This window comes from Canis lupus, chromosome 5 (genome assembly GCF_048164855.1).
Source record: "Canis lupus baileyi chromosome 5, mCanLup2.hap1, whole genome shotgun sequence".
NCBI classification, from domain to species: Eukaryota; Metazoa; Chordata; class Mammalia; order Carnivora; family Canidae; genus Canis; species Canis lupus.
The window spans coordinates 68,221,247-68,235,714 of record NC_132842.1 but is presented as its reverse complement, the minus strand read 5'-3'; the positions used below and the strand labels follow the sequence as shown (position 1 = coordinate 68,235,714).

Genomic DNA, 14,468 nt, shown 5'->3' with positions numbered 1-14,468 from the left:
AGTGTACCAGACACTGAGTAAACCTTGTTATGTAAAAATGTTAATGTTTATATAGGTATAGACCTATAAATATGCATAGTATAACTATGTATGTATAGGTTATGGTGCAAAATATTTTATTTCTCTCAGTCAGAAATGCTCTAAAGACACTTCATCAAGCTATGCGATACCATCTGTTTTATCAAATGAGAATATAGTCTCAAAAAACAAAAAAGACTTGATCAAAACCCAAACGTGAGGGGAAGAACTCAAAGACCAACCTTGTTGGGTGTCACAGTCACAGTTCCCTACAGAACCTTTACTCTGGCCCACAGAGCCAGTATGCATGGTGTTAAAAAATGTTCATTTAACCTTCTGTGAGTATAAGTATCTGGAATATATTTCTATTTGGTACCAAATGGCCAAGTGACTTCAACTATGTTGTCTAATCTTAACAGTTTATAATTTATAGGCTAAATTTACTGGTAAGTGATTTTATTTATTTATTTATTTATTTATTTATTTATTTATTTATTTATTTATTTATTTATTTTAAGATATTTTATTTATTCATTCATGAGAGACACAGAGAGTGAGAGAGGCAGAGAGAGACAGGCAGAGGGAGAAGCAGGCTCCATGCAGGGAGCCCAAGGTGGGACTCGATCCCAGGTCTCCAGGATCACATCCTGAGCCAAAGGCAGGTGCTAAACTGCTGAGCCACCCTGGCTGCTTCTGGTAAGTGATTTAAATGAACAAATTGATCATACATATAAAGAGATTATGTTTTTAATTTTAGAACCACAAAATATGAGGGTCAAATACATTTGTATAGAATCAAAGAAAGCATATCTCACATACTGAAATTCAGCTGTATTTAATGGAGGGGAAAAATCATACTCCATGCAATAAATACCAAAAACCATTCGAATCAAAGAAAAAATTTCTATGTTGCTATTTCTATACAATAAATAACACACTGCACTAACATAATAAGAAAAAAAGGAACTTAAAAGTGTTTGATTTTTTTTTTTTTAATTGCAAAGAGACTTTATACACTGCTTATGGCCAACACATTGCTCCCTCTGTGGAAATACAGTGAATATAATAAACACTCATTATATTTGATCCTCGTCCTCTTTTTTAAATCACATTTGTGCTATTTGTAGCATTTGCCCCTTTCTCTTCTTCATAATGAAAAGAAAAAAAAAGTTCATCTTTGTCAAAACACCCTGAGCCAACAACACTGAGTTTACTGGAGTACCTTCCATTTTTTTACTGTAAGAAGTTGGTGTCCAAAAGTTAAATACCATGTGGAAACAACCAGGTAAATTCAGAATGTGGGGCATTCTATATTTCAAGTGTCTTAAGACTCTTTAAAAAGTTAGTATCATTAAAAAAAAGGCAAGGTGATAACTAGATTAAGAGATATTAGAGAAATAACATATAGATGAGCTTTGACTGTGTCCTAAACAGGAAAGAAAGGTAGTTATAAAGGGTATTTTGGGAACAATTTTAAAATGCGAATACAAATGGATTATTAAATGATATAATGGATGAACTACTAATTATCTTAGATCTAATAACAGTTGAATATGGTTGTGTATTATGGTTGTGTAAGAGAACATCACTTTCAAATAGTTCAGGAAAAATCTTCATGTACATATGTGTGCACACATGTATATATGTGAAAATATAACAAAATGTTAAAAATTGTTCAATGTAGGTTAAGGGTATTTTAATTCTAATAGTCTTTTAAATATGTGTGAGTACTTGAAAATTTTCAGAATAAAAAGCTGGGAAAAGAAAAATGAGAAGTCAGTGCTAAATGTAGAACGCTATGTTAAGTAAGCTAAAAGCAGATTTAGTGCTACATATAACAGCACACTGGCATTACAGCATGTGTTTACTTAAAGTTTAAATAAACTTTAAGAAAATTTATTTTATTTTTTAAAAAGATTATTTATTTATTTATTCATGAGAGACACACAGAGAGAGAGAGAAAGAAAGAGAGGCAGAGACACAGGCAGAGGGGGAAGCAGGCTCCCTACAAATGCTCAACCTAGCTGAAGGCAAATGCTCAACCACTGAGCCACCCAGGTGTCCCTAAACCAACAAAATTTAAATTTTAAATCAACAAAGTAAAAGCCTTAAATCCACTGGATGATAGTGGTATCTTATAAACAATATGCAAAATCCACGTGAACGCGGAGAATGTCTTCACAAGCCAGAACGTGGTAAGCAGCATTTATTACTGGGGTACTTCCCAATCTGTGTTTAGTGGCAAGACTTAATATGTTAAAAGAGATACATATTCACTTAAAAATAATTCAGCTATGATATAGATGAAGTAGAACTAAAATACCAGAATAGAAGTGTTTCTAAGAAATTAAGTGAAAAAAGGAAGTGTCAAAATAGTATATACCCTCATTTCTGGCAATCATTTTTAAAATTGTGAAATAACTCATACAAACAAAATCTATCAAAGATATAGAGAATAATATACACTCAAGTATACTCTGCTTCCTTAAATAGATCTCCTCTTTGTCACTCAAATCCAGAGACTCTCTGCTGAATCTTTTTATCTTCCTCCTCCATAAGGTTACTTTCTGATTATTTCTCCACTCTTCTTTATAGTTTTATTATACACACCCATATATATGCAATGTGTATTATTTGGTTCTGCTTAGTTTTGAACTCTACCTAAAATCTCTTCTGAGACTTTTATTTTTTGCTCAACATTGTTTCTGAGATTCATTCACGTTAATATGTATAATAGTTTTTTCACTGTGTAGAAGTCTCAATAATTTTTGCAGATCAGATGACTGTAAAATGTTACCTTGTGGATTTCACTTAATTTCTCTGATTTCTTTCTTTCTTTCTTTTTAAAAAAATATTTTATTATTTATTTGAGAGTGAGTGAGCAATGGACATCACAGAGGGAGAGGGAGAAGCAGACTTGCCGTCATACAGGGAGCCTGATGTGGGGCTCGATCCTAGGATCCTGAGATCATAATGTGAGGCAGAGATGCTTAAACTGACTGAGCCACTGAGGTGTCCCTCTTTGATTTCTTATAGATAAAGGTTAACTGGCTGTTCTTTTGTGATATGCCTGTCCATATTTTTTGTCCATTTTTCTAGTAAGCTGTTTTTTCCCTTGATTTATGAATTCGTTAGTTAGTTTGGAATTCAATTCATGCTTGGTTATATACTTGCAAATATCTTCTCCCAATCTGTGGCTTTTCTTCTTGTTTTATTTTAATGATATTTTCTGACGAATAGAGGTCTTACTTTCAATATCATTAAAAAAGCAAAACACAAAACAAATCACATATGTTTTCTTTTGTGCAGAGAATATGCTTAGAAAACAATCTGATGAACATAGACCAAAGCAATAACAATGTTAATATCTAGGGTTTCAGGTAATGTGGGACTTGTTTTTTGTATCAGTTGTCTGTAATGTTTGAGTATTTAAAAATGAGCTGTATTGAACTGCCTGGGTAGCTCAGTGGTTGAGCAGCTCAGGGCATGATCCCGGGATTCCGAGATCGAGTCCTGAATCAGGTTCCCCGTGAGGAACCTGCCTCTCTCTCTGCCTCTCTCTCTGTGTCTCTCAGTCTCTCATGAATAAATAAATGAAATCTTAAAAAAAAAAAAAAAAAAAAGGACAGAGAGCTGTATTATTTCATTCTTCACTGGGGGGACCTTCTAGAGAGTTTATATAGAGGTTTCAGGGTGTTCGTGAATAAAATATTTTATTTTTATGGGTAACATTTTTCTTTAGAGAGGTTCCATAGTTTTCCCCAGATTCTCAAAAGGATTTAGTATCACAACAATGTTAAGAATACAGCTCTATACAGTTATATAAATGTATAATAAACTGAAAGTTTAGAGGCAGAGGATCTCTTCCTCAGGTCCTATGGTGCGACTTTGGGTAAGTTACTTAACCTTTCTATATTGGTTTCACAATATAGAAATGAGTTTAATAATAGAGTATGTTCTATAAGGTTGTCATGAGGATCAAATAATTAAATACTTACTAAATAAATTATAATTAAACTGCTTGTAATAGGGTCAGGCTCACGTAAGTGCTCAATAAATGGTAGTGATTCTTATTAATTCCTGACTCTACTTCAGGTAAGAGCTAAAAAAAAAAATATATATATATATATATATATATATATATATATATATATATGTGTGTGTGTGTGTGTGTATATATATATATGTGGCAGATTCAATACTTTAATAGACGTTTTTTGGGGGGAAGGGTTGAGGAAAGGATAGACATCCCTTTATTAAACCTACCTACTAATAATTGGTACTAACAGTTATGAAATAAACAAGTGTAACAGTGCTACTACAGACTAATATTTCTGTAAAGTCTCTCTCAGAAGTATTTAATAATGAACTGTGTAAGTACCAGAGAAGTTACAGGATGCTTACAAAAAAACATATTCTATTACTTTGTCTCCCTAGCGCCCTATCCTTATCAGAGACCAAAACGATAACATCAGAAACAACTGCAATTTTTAGTAAACAGGTCTCTTCATCTTTGCTGATAAATATCAACTATTGTTTAGAACAGAATTTGAATCATTTCAAACTGAATGCATTTAGAAGGGACTTACACGATAACCTTATGGTATCTTAAGGGTTGAAATAGCTTAATTTGTATTTTTTTAAATTTATTTTTAATTTATTTTTTTTTGATTTATTTTTTATTGGTGTTCAATTTGCTAACATACAGAATAACCCCCAGTGCCCGTCACCCATTCACTCCCACCCCCCGCCCTCCTCCCCTTCTACCACCCCTAGTTCGTTTCCCAGAGTTAGCAGTCTTTACGTTCTGTCTCCCTTTCTGTATTTTTTTTTTTTAATGGACAGAACTCTTGACAAATGTCTCCATTATTTTCTACATCTGCTTAGATAAAACTTCCACAGCTAAAGCTCCTAAGCTTTGTATATAGTTCTGAGAAAACTCCTGTGTAGTTTTAAAAGAGAACCCCTCTAATAATATATTTGAACTGCAATCAAATACCATTTTCGTCAAGAGCTTTGTTTGTTTTTTTAAACATTTTTATTTATTTATTCATAGAGACACACACACAGAGAGGCAGAGACACAGGCAGAGGGAGAAGCAGGCTCCATGCAGGGAGCCCGACGTGGGACTCCATCCTGGGTTTCCAGGATCACGTCCTGGGCTGGAGGTGGCGCTAAACCCACTGAGCCACCAGAGCTGCCCCAAGAGCTTTCTTTGTTAGCTGTTAAATCTTTAGCTGAGAGGCCCACCAATTAGGACAGTTCAAGCACTTAAAAATATGCTAGCTGTTTGCAGGTTCTGTTCTGCCGCCAAACTTGGGACTGTTTATTCAACAGATATTTTTAAGTCCCTTTGGTGCTAGGCACTGTTCTAGGTAACAGAGAAATGACCCTGAACAGAACAAAAAATAATCCCCGCCCTCATGGAGTTTATGTTATAGTAGGAGAAGACATAATAATAATAAAAAAGAAGTATAGAATATTTTAGCAAGGGAAAGGGATTTGGAGAAAAACTAAAGCAGAGCAAAAGCAAAGGGGAGTGCTTGTGAGTTGCAATTCTGAATCCAGCAGGACTCAATGAGAAATAAGATGCGGGCAGCCCTGGTGGCGCAGCGGTTTAGTGCTGCCTGCAGCCTAGGGCGTGATCCTGGAGACCCTGGATCGAGTCCCACATCGGGCTCTCTGCATGGTGCCTGCATCTCCCTCTGCCTGTGTCTCTGCCTCTCTGTGTGTCTCTATGAATAAATAAATTGAAAGAAATGTTTAAAAAAAAAAAGAGAAATAAGATGACATCTGAATGAATGTGTGAAGGAAATGAAGTACATTTGGAGAAATAACTTCAAAGAGGTGATACAGGTATCTGGAAGGATAATATTCTAGGCAGAGATAATAGCTACTTGACCCAAGCCCTGCAATTGGACCTTGCTTTGTAGTGTTTAAGGAACATCGAGGAAGTTAGTGTGGCTGGTGCAATACATCAAAGGGAAAAGAAAATAGAAGCCTAGAAAGGTGATAGTGGGTAAAATTATGGGGGGCCCAGTTGGCCATTTTAAAGGCATTGGCTGGACCTCTAAACCTAATGAAGAAGCCACTGGGAAACTTTTGAGAGCAGTGACATGACCTGAGTTATATTTTTAAAGATCACAATAACTCATGTGTTAAACACAGATGACAGGGGGACAAAGCCAGAAGCAGAAGCAGGGGAATAGTAACTGGAATAATTGAGGTGAGAAATGATATCTTGTATCAGGGTAGCTACAGTGAAGGTCATGAGAAGTGGTCAGGTTGTGGATATATTTAGAAAGCAGAATGAACAGTACCTGTTCATTACTTGACAGATCTGATGTTGGGGATGACAGAAAGAAGTGGCAAGGATGACTCCTAACATTTTGACAGAGTACCTGGAAAGATGGGGATACCATTAAGATGGAAGATTTTGGGGTGAGGAGGTCTGAAAGGAAAGATCAGGGATACAGTTTTGGAAATATTGTCTGAAATATCTAATCAGACAGAGATTTGGATGTAGAGATGGCTGGCAGGCAGCTGGATATGTGACTTTGGAGCTCAGAGGGAGATCCAGCCTGGAGATACATAAACTTGGCAGTCATTACATGTACATGATGCTGGAAACCATGAGATCACCAAGGTTGTGCAAGGAAAGAAAGGTAAAAAGAATCTTGTGTAGCTCCACCAAATGTACTATAAACAATTGCTCTTCAGCATTAACATGCACCTGGTTCTGAAATTCTGCTGCATTTTAAAACATTTAAGATGTAAATCAGTCAGTGTATTTAAAACTCAAATTTAAACTTCTGAATCCAACATGAATAAAGGGATATCTTGCTATTATAACATCCTTAAGGTTTGTGCTAAGATAGCATTTGAGTCTAGCGATCTTGCTTTTCATCTTTAAAGCTTTGGTTTCCAGCATAATGCCTCACAGAGAAGAAATTCCAGTAACTTTTTAAAAAAGATTTTATTTATTTGAGAGATAGTGAGAGAGAGAACACGAGCAGGGAGGCGGGATAGTGGGAAAAGAAGGAGCAGACTCTCCACTGAGAAGGGAGTCCAATTTGAGCTCTATCCCAGGACCCTGAAATCATGACCTGACCCAGAGGTAGATGCTTAACCGAATGAGCCATCTAGGTGCCTGAAAATCAGTAATTATTGAGACTGAGAAATGAGTGAAAATGTATTTATGATAGCAAAGAAATTTTCAGGTCATGTTGAAATGCAAATCAACACCATGAGTTATCACCTCATGCCTATTAGAAAGGCTATCACCAAAAAGACAAGAGATAAATGCTAGAATGGATGCGGAGAGAAGAGAATCCTTATGTACTGTTGGTAGGACTGTAAATTGGTACAGCCACTATGGAAATGACCTGGAGATTCCTCAAAAAAGTTAAAACTAGAGTTACTATACATGATCCAGCAAGTCTACTCCTGGGAATACATCTGAAGGAAATGAAAACTCTATGCTGAAGAGATATCTGTGTCTCCATGTTCATTGCAGCATTATTTACAATAGCTAATAAATGGAAACAATCTATGTGTCCACTCCTGGGTGAAATTATATGTATATAATTATACACACACACACACACACACACAATGAAGTATTATTCAGCCATAAAAAATGATGAAATCCTAACATTTGCAACAATATGGATAGAACCTTGAGGGCATAATTCCAAGTGAAACAGGACAGACAGAGTAAGACAAATTTCATTTATATGTGAAACCTAAAACAACAAGAGAATAAACCAAACTTGGAAAGAAAGATCAGATTTGTGGTTATCAGAGGTGGCCAGTAGGGGCAGCGGGAATTGTAGTAAGGTTATAAATAAACACTAGGATGTATTGTACAACATGATGACTATAGATAACACTGCTGTATGATATATAGGAAAGTTATTAGAGTAATCCTAAGAGCTCTCATCACAAGGAAAAAGACATTTTGCACGTGTGCTTTTTTTTTTTATTAGCTTAGTTTTTATATCTCTATTAGATGATAACTGTTAACTAAACTTATTGCGGTAATCACTTCAAAATGTATGTAAATCAAATCATTATACTGTAAACCCTAAATTTATATAGTGCTATATGTCAATAGATCTCAATAAAATAGGGGAAAAACAAAGAAATATTCAGGTCATGATTCCCAATAATACAACACTTGCTCCTTTAAATGCCTAGCAGGCCCCATCCACCCTGCTCAAGGAAGTAACTAGGGAGGTATTCTGTGAACTTTCAAGTTCTAAAAGTAAACACATGGCTAGCGGCCATGTAATGGGATATCTTTCCAGTTTTGTAATAAGCAGACAAATGACCTAACAAAGAAAATGGTAGGCTCCCTGGGGCCAACGGTTGTATATTTTGTATTGCTCACCAAAAGACCAGCCTCTAAGTTCCTTCATTTGGTTCCCTTTCAGGGCTAGATGACAGAACCATGGCAACTATTTGGCAGGAACAAGGTGGTGGTTGGTGGGGGGAGGGTTGCTTAGAGAGACTGTTATAATCTATCTGACTTTTCACAGCCAAGGTCTTATCTTTGGTTGATAAATATATTACATGACTCTTTTTCATTACTTTGTACAGTGACCCCAGTCAGTCAGAGACATCCATTTGCCTAGGGCAGCAGTTCTCAAGCTTTTTGGTTTCAGGATCTCTTCGCACTCTTATTGAGGATCCCTGAGAGCTTTTGTTTATGCGAGCTGTATCTATCATATAATAGATATAATATTGCTATAACCTATCAAATTAAAAGTGAAAGCAGATACTTTTTTTAGAAGGAAGTCTTAATTAAAATAATTAGCATTTAAAAAATAGGATTACAAAAAAAATAGGATTACTAAAGTTACAATTATGTGAAAAGCATATTTTATATGGTCAAGAGTCCAGGGCAGTCTCTGTCAAATTTATGTTGGAGATTTACTCAACAAGCATTTACTGAACTTGGGTATTTGGCCACACACCATTAAAGTAGACATTTTAAAAACACAAGAATACATAAGCACACACACACAAGTGTCAGAGCAATGAACACACTATATGTTTTAACGTTTCTGGGAAACTACACTGTGTAGTTGAGAGAATGAGAGCAAAGAGAATGACAGTGAAAAGAATGTGAGAGAATGAGGGTGAAAAAGGCAAGTAATGTCTTATGGTTTTTATAAAAATTACTTTGACCTCAAGGACCCTACCCCCCAAAGGGTTTTTGCCATCCTCAGGGATACCCACACCACACTTTAAGAACTGTTTGGTCTAGGGGAAAATTAAGGTTACCACAGCAGAATCACAAAATGAGTCAATTATTTAGCTTTTGATCTCCAAAATAGCATTTTTTGAGTCTCCAGCCAGAAAAAAGTACCGAAAGTCAGGATCTGTTGAGAATGAAAAAAGATTCCTAAATCCCTGTAATTCTATTTACATATTAAAAGCAAAACCTGGGGATCTGAACAAATTTTATTTAAATCACAGGTAGAAAAAAACTGAAGTCTGAATGTGAGGAAGCAAGAAGGCAGCTGGGGGCAAAGAGGAGTCAGAGATTAGAGAAAGAGGAGATTCAAGGCCCGTTTCTTTGACTGCCTTTCCTGACCTCAGTGTCAAGGTTCAACCTGGAGGAGGAAAACACTGAGAATACAGAAAGTGATGAAGCTGAAGGGAAAGCAGAGTACAGAACTGCACACTGCTTCCTGTTGGAACTCAGGGAGAAGCCTGGTTTGTGAAATGACAGCTATGCACAGGAGTTTATCCTTAGTGACATAAAAGCACAGAATGTCTAACCTAGCATTCTCATAGTTCCCTTGACTTTCATTTGTAGAGAAAGACTTAAGATCAAAAAGGTAGTCAGTTGAGGGTCAAAGGACCTGCATGGGCTAATATGGTACAAGTCAAATGAATCCCATGGTAGAGGACAGGTTCAGTCAGAGGGCTGAATAAAAGAGGTGGAGCTTCAGAGGAATCCATTAAAACAGCGAGATTCAAGGTAGAATTAAGTTAGTCAGGGCAGACTACGAAGCTCTTATTGAGTCAGAAAAGATCAGTAGGTCCCCAGCTGCCTACTTCAGCAGCAAATGCCAGCAGGGTATCTAGTGTACAAGGGCCATCAGTGTGGTGGTACAAGGACCTCAAAGCAGATACAAAGATCTCTCCTTCCAATTCTTTGAGGACTTATGAGCCTATGCTTAGGCTCACCCAGTTGTAATTCATGCTAGAAGGAAAAATGGGGTAGGGTCTAAAAAAACTGAAAATTTAACCAACAAATTAAAATCCTAAAGAGATCATTTTAATTGAGAAGCTTAAATTCCCTTTCTCCCATACCTACCCAAGGCATAGGGCCTTGATTTTAGAAAATAAATAGGCTGTTCACTGTGTATACCTATGTTGTAATCTGTCATAATTTTTTTTTTAATTTTTATTTACTTATGATAGTCACAGAGAGAGAGAGAGAGAGAGAGAGAGAGAGAGGCAGAGACACAGGCAGAGGGAGAAGCAGGCTTCATGCACCGGGAGCCCGACGTGGGATTCGATCCTGGGTCTCCAGGATCGCGCCCTGGGCCAAAGGCAGGCACTAAACCGCTGCGCCACCCAAGGATCCCTGATATTCCTTTTAAAGTGAATATGCTCTATAAGGGAGGACACGGATAAACAGTTAAGTACAGGAATTAATTCCTCAGTAGCAAGGAAGCCTGTGTTGCTGAAGAAGGAATCTTCAGGGGCCACAGATACAGAAAGATGTGAATCTAAAGATATAATAAAAATATCAACAAAATATGCAACTCAATCAAAGATTTAAAGGCAATATAAAAGCACCAAAAATATTTTTAAAATTTGTTTAAAAAAATCTTACATACAAATGGTATTATCCAAGCATGACACAAAACTTAAAAACCATGAAAGAAAAATTTCATTCGTAAACATTTAACAATTCTATATTGTCCAAAAAATGCTAAATATAAAGTAGGAAATTATACAACAAGCTGGAGATATATATAGCATGTATCACAAAGTAAGAATAATTTCCTTAAGGCAGAAGATCTTTTTATGTAGATGAACTAGAGGATATTATGCTAAGTGAAATAAGTCAGTCAGAGAAAGACAAATACTATATGATTTCATTCATATGTAGAACTTAAAAAATACAGATGAAGACAGGGGAAGGGAAGGAAAATAAAATAAGACGAAAACACAAAGGGAGAGAAATCATAGAGACGCTGAACTCTAGAAAACAAACTGAGGGTTAATTCAGGTGAGGTGGGTGGGGGGGTAATTAGGTGAAGGGCATTTAGGAGGACATTATATACAATCCATGTATGCTAAATTCTACCTCACTAATAATACAGTATATAACTAAATTGAATTTACATAAAGAATTAGAAAAAGATATCAGAAAAGGAATAACTTTTATAAATTTTAAAGAACTGTAAATGGGTAATAATTATATGAAAAGCTGTTTAACATTAATAACATTTCAAGGAATGAAAATCAAAATAAGGTGTGATTTTGTATCTGTTAGATTAGCAAAAAATGTGAACATTTAAAATAACAAATGTTATATTTACTTTTTTAAAAAATATTATTTATTTATTTATTCATGAAAGACACAGGTAGAAAGAGAGGAAGAGACACAGGTAGAGGGAGAAGTAGGCTCCAATCAGGGAGCTGGATGTGGGACTTGATCCCGGGTCTCCAGGATCATGCCCTGGGCTGAAGGCGGCGCTACACCGCTGAGCCACATGGGCTGCCCATATTTACTTTTTCTGTATGCCTGAAATAATTCATAATTAATAATACACATTTAGGAAAATAAAAGAAAATATCCGACATTGGCTAGAATGAGCACTTTCATATACTTTTTGTGGGAGTGCAAATCAGTATAGTCTCTGAATAGAAACTGCAATATGTATGAGAATCAAAAATAAAAGTTTTCTGTGTTCATTCTAGTTTATCCTTTGTTCTCCTCAGTATTTAAAATATTCTAAGATAAAAGCTATTTAAGGGAAAGTAAAGCACATACACAATCTTAATTAAAGTGCTGGGAATATGAGATATTCCTATGTTTGCACATGAATACAAAGATGTATGAACAAAAAGGTTTAATGGAGTACTGTTGCAAACAAAAAGGAAAAGGATACAAATGTCCATCAAGAGATGGATATTTAGTCAAATTAGAGTATCTGTCTATAAAGGAAGACCCATTAATTCGTTAAAAAAAAAAAAAGGTAGATCTATATGTGCTGGTATGTTAATATATACGAATTAAGAGAGATTCACAATTACATACAAAATTTACTTCGGTAAAAAAGGAAAGTGTGAATCTGTGCAAAACAATTCAGGAAGAGCACGGAGGAAACTGAAAATAGTGGTTGCCTCTCTTTACACACTTTTGAATTGTTTGAGTTTTTTTTTTTTTATCATAATCACGTTACCTTTAAATAATTTTTAAGATATATAAATACACACATGAATAACTGATCAAACAAAAACCAAATGTAGGGGCGCCTGGGTGGGTAAGGGGTTGAGCCTTTGGCTCAGGGCATTATCCGTTGGTCCTGAGATCAAATCTTGTGTTGGGTTCCCTGGAGGGACCCTGCTTCTGTCTCTTTGTCTCTAGTGTCGCTCATGAATAGATAAATTAAATCTTTAAAAAAACAAAACAAAACAAAACAAAACAAAACAAAAAAAAACCCAGATACCAAATTCATAGCCCTCTGTTCTTACCACTGCAATCTCACTTTTTCAGGGCTCTGCCGCTTCCACAGCCTTGACAACGTAGAACACCCAGATTAAAGTTCTCACCTTGCACTCATGCTCTCAAGTTCTAGGGTAAAACTGACAATGGTTGCTTGCATGTAGGTGTCCCCCACCCACCTCGGCCTTAAATACCTTTTGTCTAAACTCAAATTCTCCCATATCAAATGTGCTTCCTAAATTCTCCACTCTGGATTAAAATTCTGTTATTCTATCAACCAAGGGACTTCTACAACCACTGGCAACTGACTCACTTGGGCTACCATTTTCTAAATAGTCTTCAAGTTTTCCAGTTCTTTACTACCCCCAAAACATTCTGTATTTCTTAACATGTTCTTCTAATCATCTCATTTTTTCCAATAATCCACCTTAAGAAAAAAATCTTAGTGTCTTAGCCCACCTTTCTATACACAGCAGAAATTACTGCACATCACCTAGAGTAGACTCTGTTGCATTCCTTTATTCCTACAGAAGAAAAACCATCTTATCATCAATTTACCCCATTTGGTAACTAAGGAAAAGATACCTGTCTTCAAAAATAAAAACATATACTAGAACCCAGGTATTGTTATAAAATAGAACCTGTATCGAAAGTCCAATTGAGAAAGAAGATATTTACAGGTGAATGACTTGGGACATGTGGACCATTTCACCTCTCCTAACAATCCAAGAACTGGTTCTTGGTATGGACATATCATATTTTTTTTTCATCTATCAAAATAGTAGTAAATTTTTAAAAAGTAATATCAAGTTTTGGCAAAGGTAGGAGAAATAAGCACTTTCATTGTTTTCTGGAGGGCAGTGTAGCAATGTTTTACCTTAAAAATCTTTATACTTATTTAACTAGGTATTTTACTTCCAGGACCTGTCTTTGAGGAACTTTTGAGAGATATACACAAAATAAGGTACCAGAGGTCTAGTTAGGATAAAAAAACAAAACAAAAAACTGGAAACTACTGTTCAAGAAAAAAGTGCTCGCTTCGGCAGCACATATACTAAAATTGGAACGATACAGAGAAGATTAGCATGGCCCCTGCGCAAGGATGACACGCAAATTCGTGAAGCGTTCCATGACACAGGCAGAGGGAGAAGCAGGCTCCATGCAGGGAGCCCGACGTGGGACTTGATCCCGAGTCTCCAGGATCACACCCTGGGCCAAGGGCAGGCGCTAAACCGCTGAGCCACTCTGGCTGCCCCTGCTTCATCTTTTGAACTTAGTGTTGGCTTTTTAATTTTTCCCTTCATTTTTAAGTTTCAAAGGAGGCCACAGTTCTATAAGACTTAGCCAAGAAGTACAAGAAATTAAAAAGGTCTTATTAGAAGATGTCAAAAAAAAAAAAAAGAAGAAAAAAAAAGGATTAGTTACCATACAATGGATAAAAGTCATTAAAAGCCACAGTTTTGGTAATTACAAAAAAAAAAAAATCTAATAATGTTTAAAAAAATATGCTATGGCCAACTCAATTACTACATTACATATCTTTTTCTCATAGAAGTTCCATCTATGACAAGAATTTCTTCTAGAACTAATCATTCAGAAAAGCTTTAGATTTTCTAAAGAATGAGCATAGAGCATATGATGGATAATGAGAAACATATAACTCACTTTTTCATTTGGCCAATTCTTAGCTCAATTGCATCAGGTCTCCAGTCCCAAGAACAGCAGGGCTATCTCTCTTCCTACTACCTCTGTT

The 14,468-nt window shown here is 35.9% G+C and overlaps 1 protein-coding gene and 1 non-coding gene across 4 annotated transcripts in view; one reads left to right on the top strand and one right to left on the bottom strand.

Annotated features, from left to right (window-relative positions):
• ITFG1 (integrin alpha FG-GAP repeat containing 1) overlaps window positions 1–14,468 on the bottom strand; it is a 291,511-nt gene that overhangs the window by 233,938 nt on the left and 43,105 nt on the right. The window lies entirely within an intron of this gene.
• Window positions 13,746–13,852, top strand: LOC140634579 (U6 spliceosomal RNA). Its single transcript, XR_012032005.1, has one exon. It is a non-coding gene; the product is annotated as a U6 spliceosomal RNA (small nuclear RNA).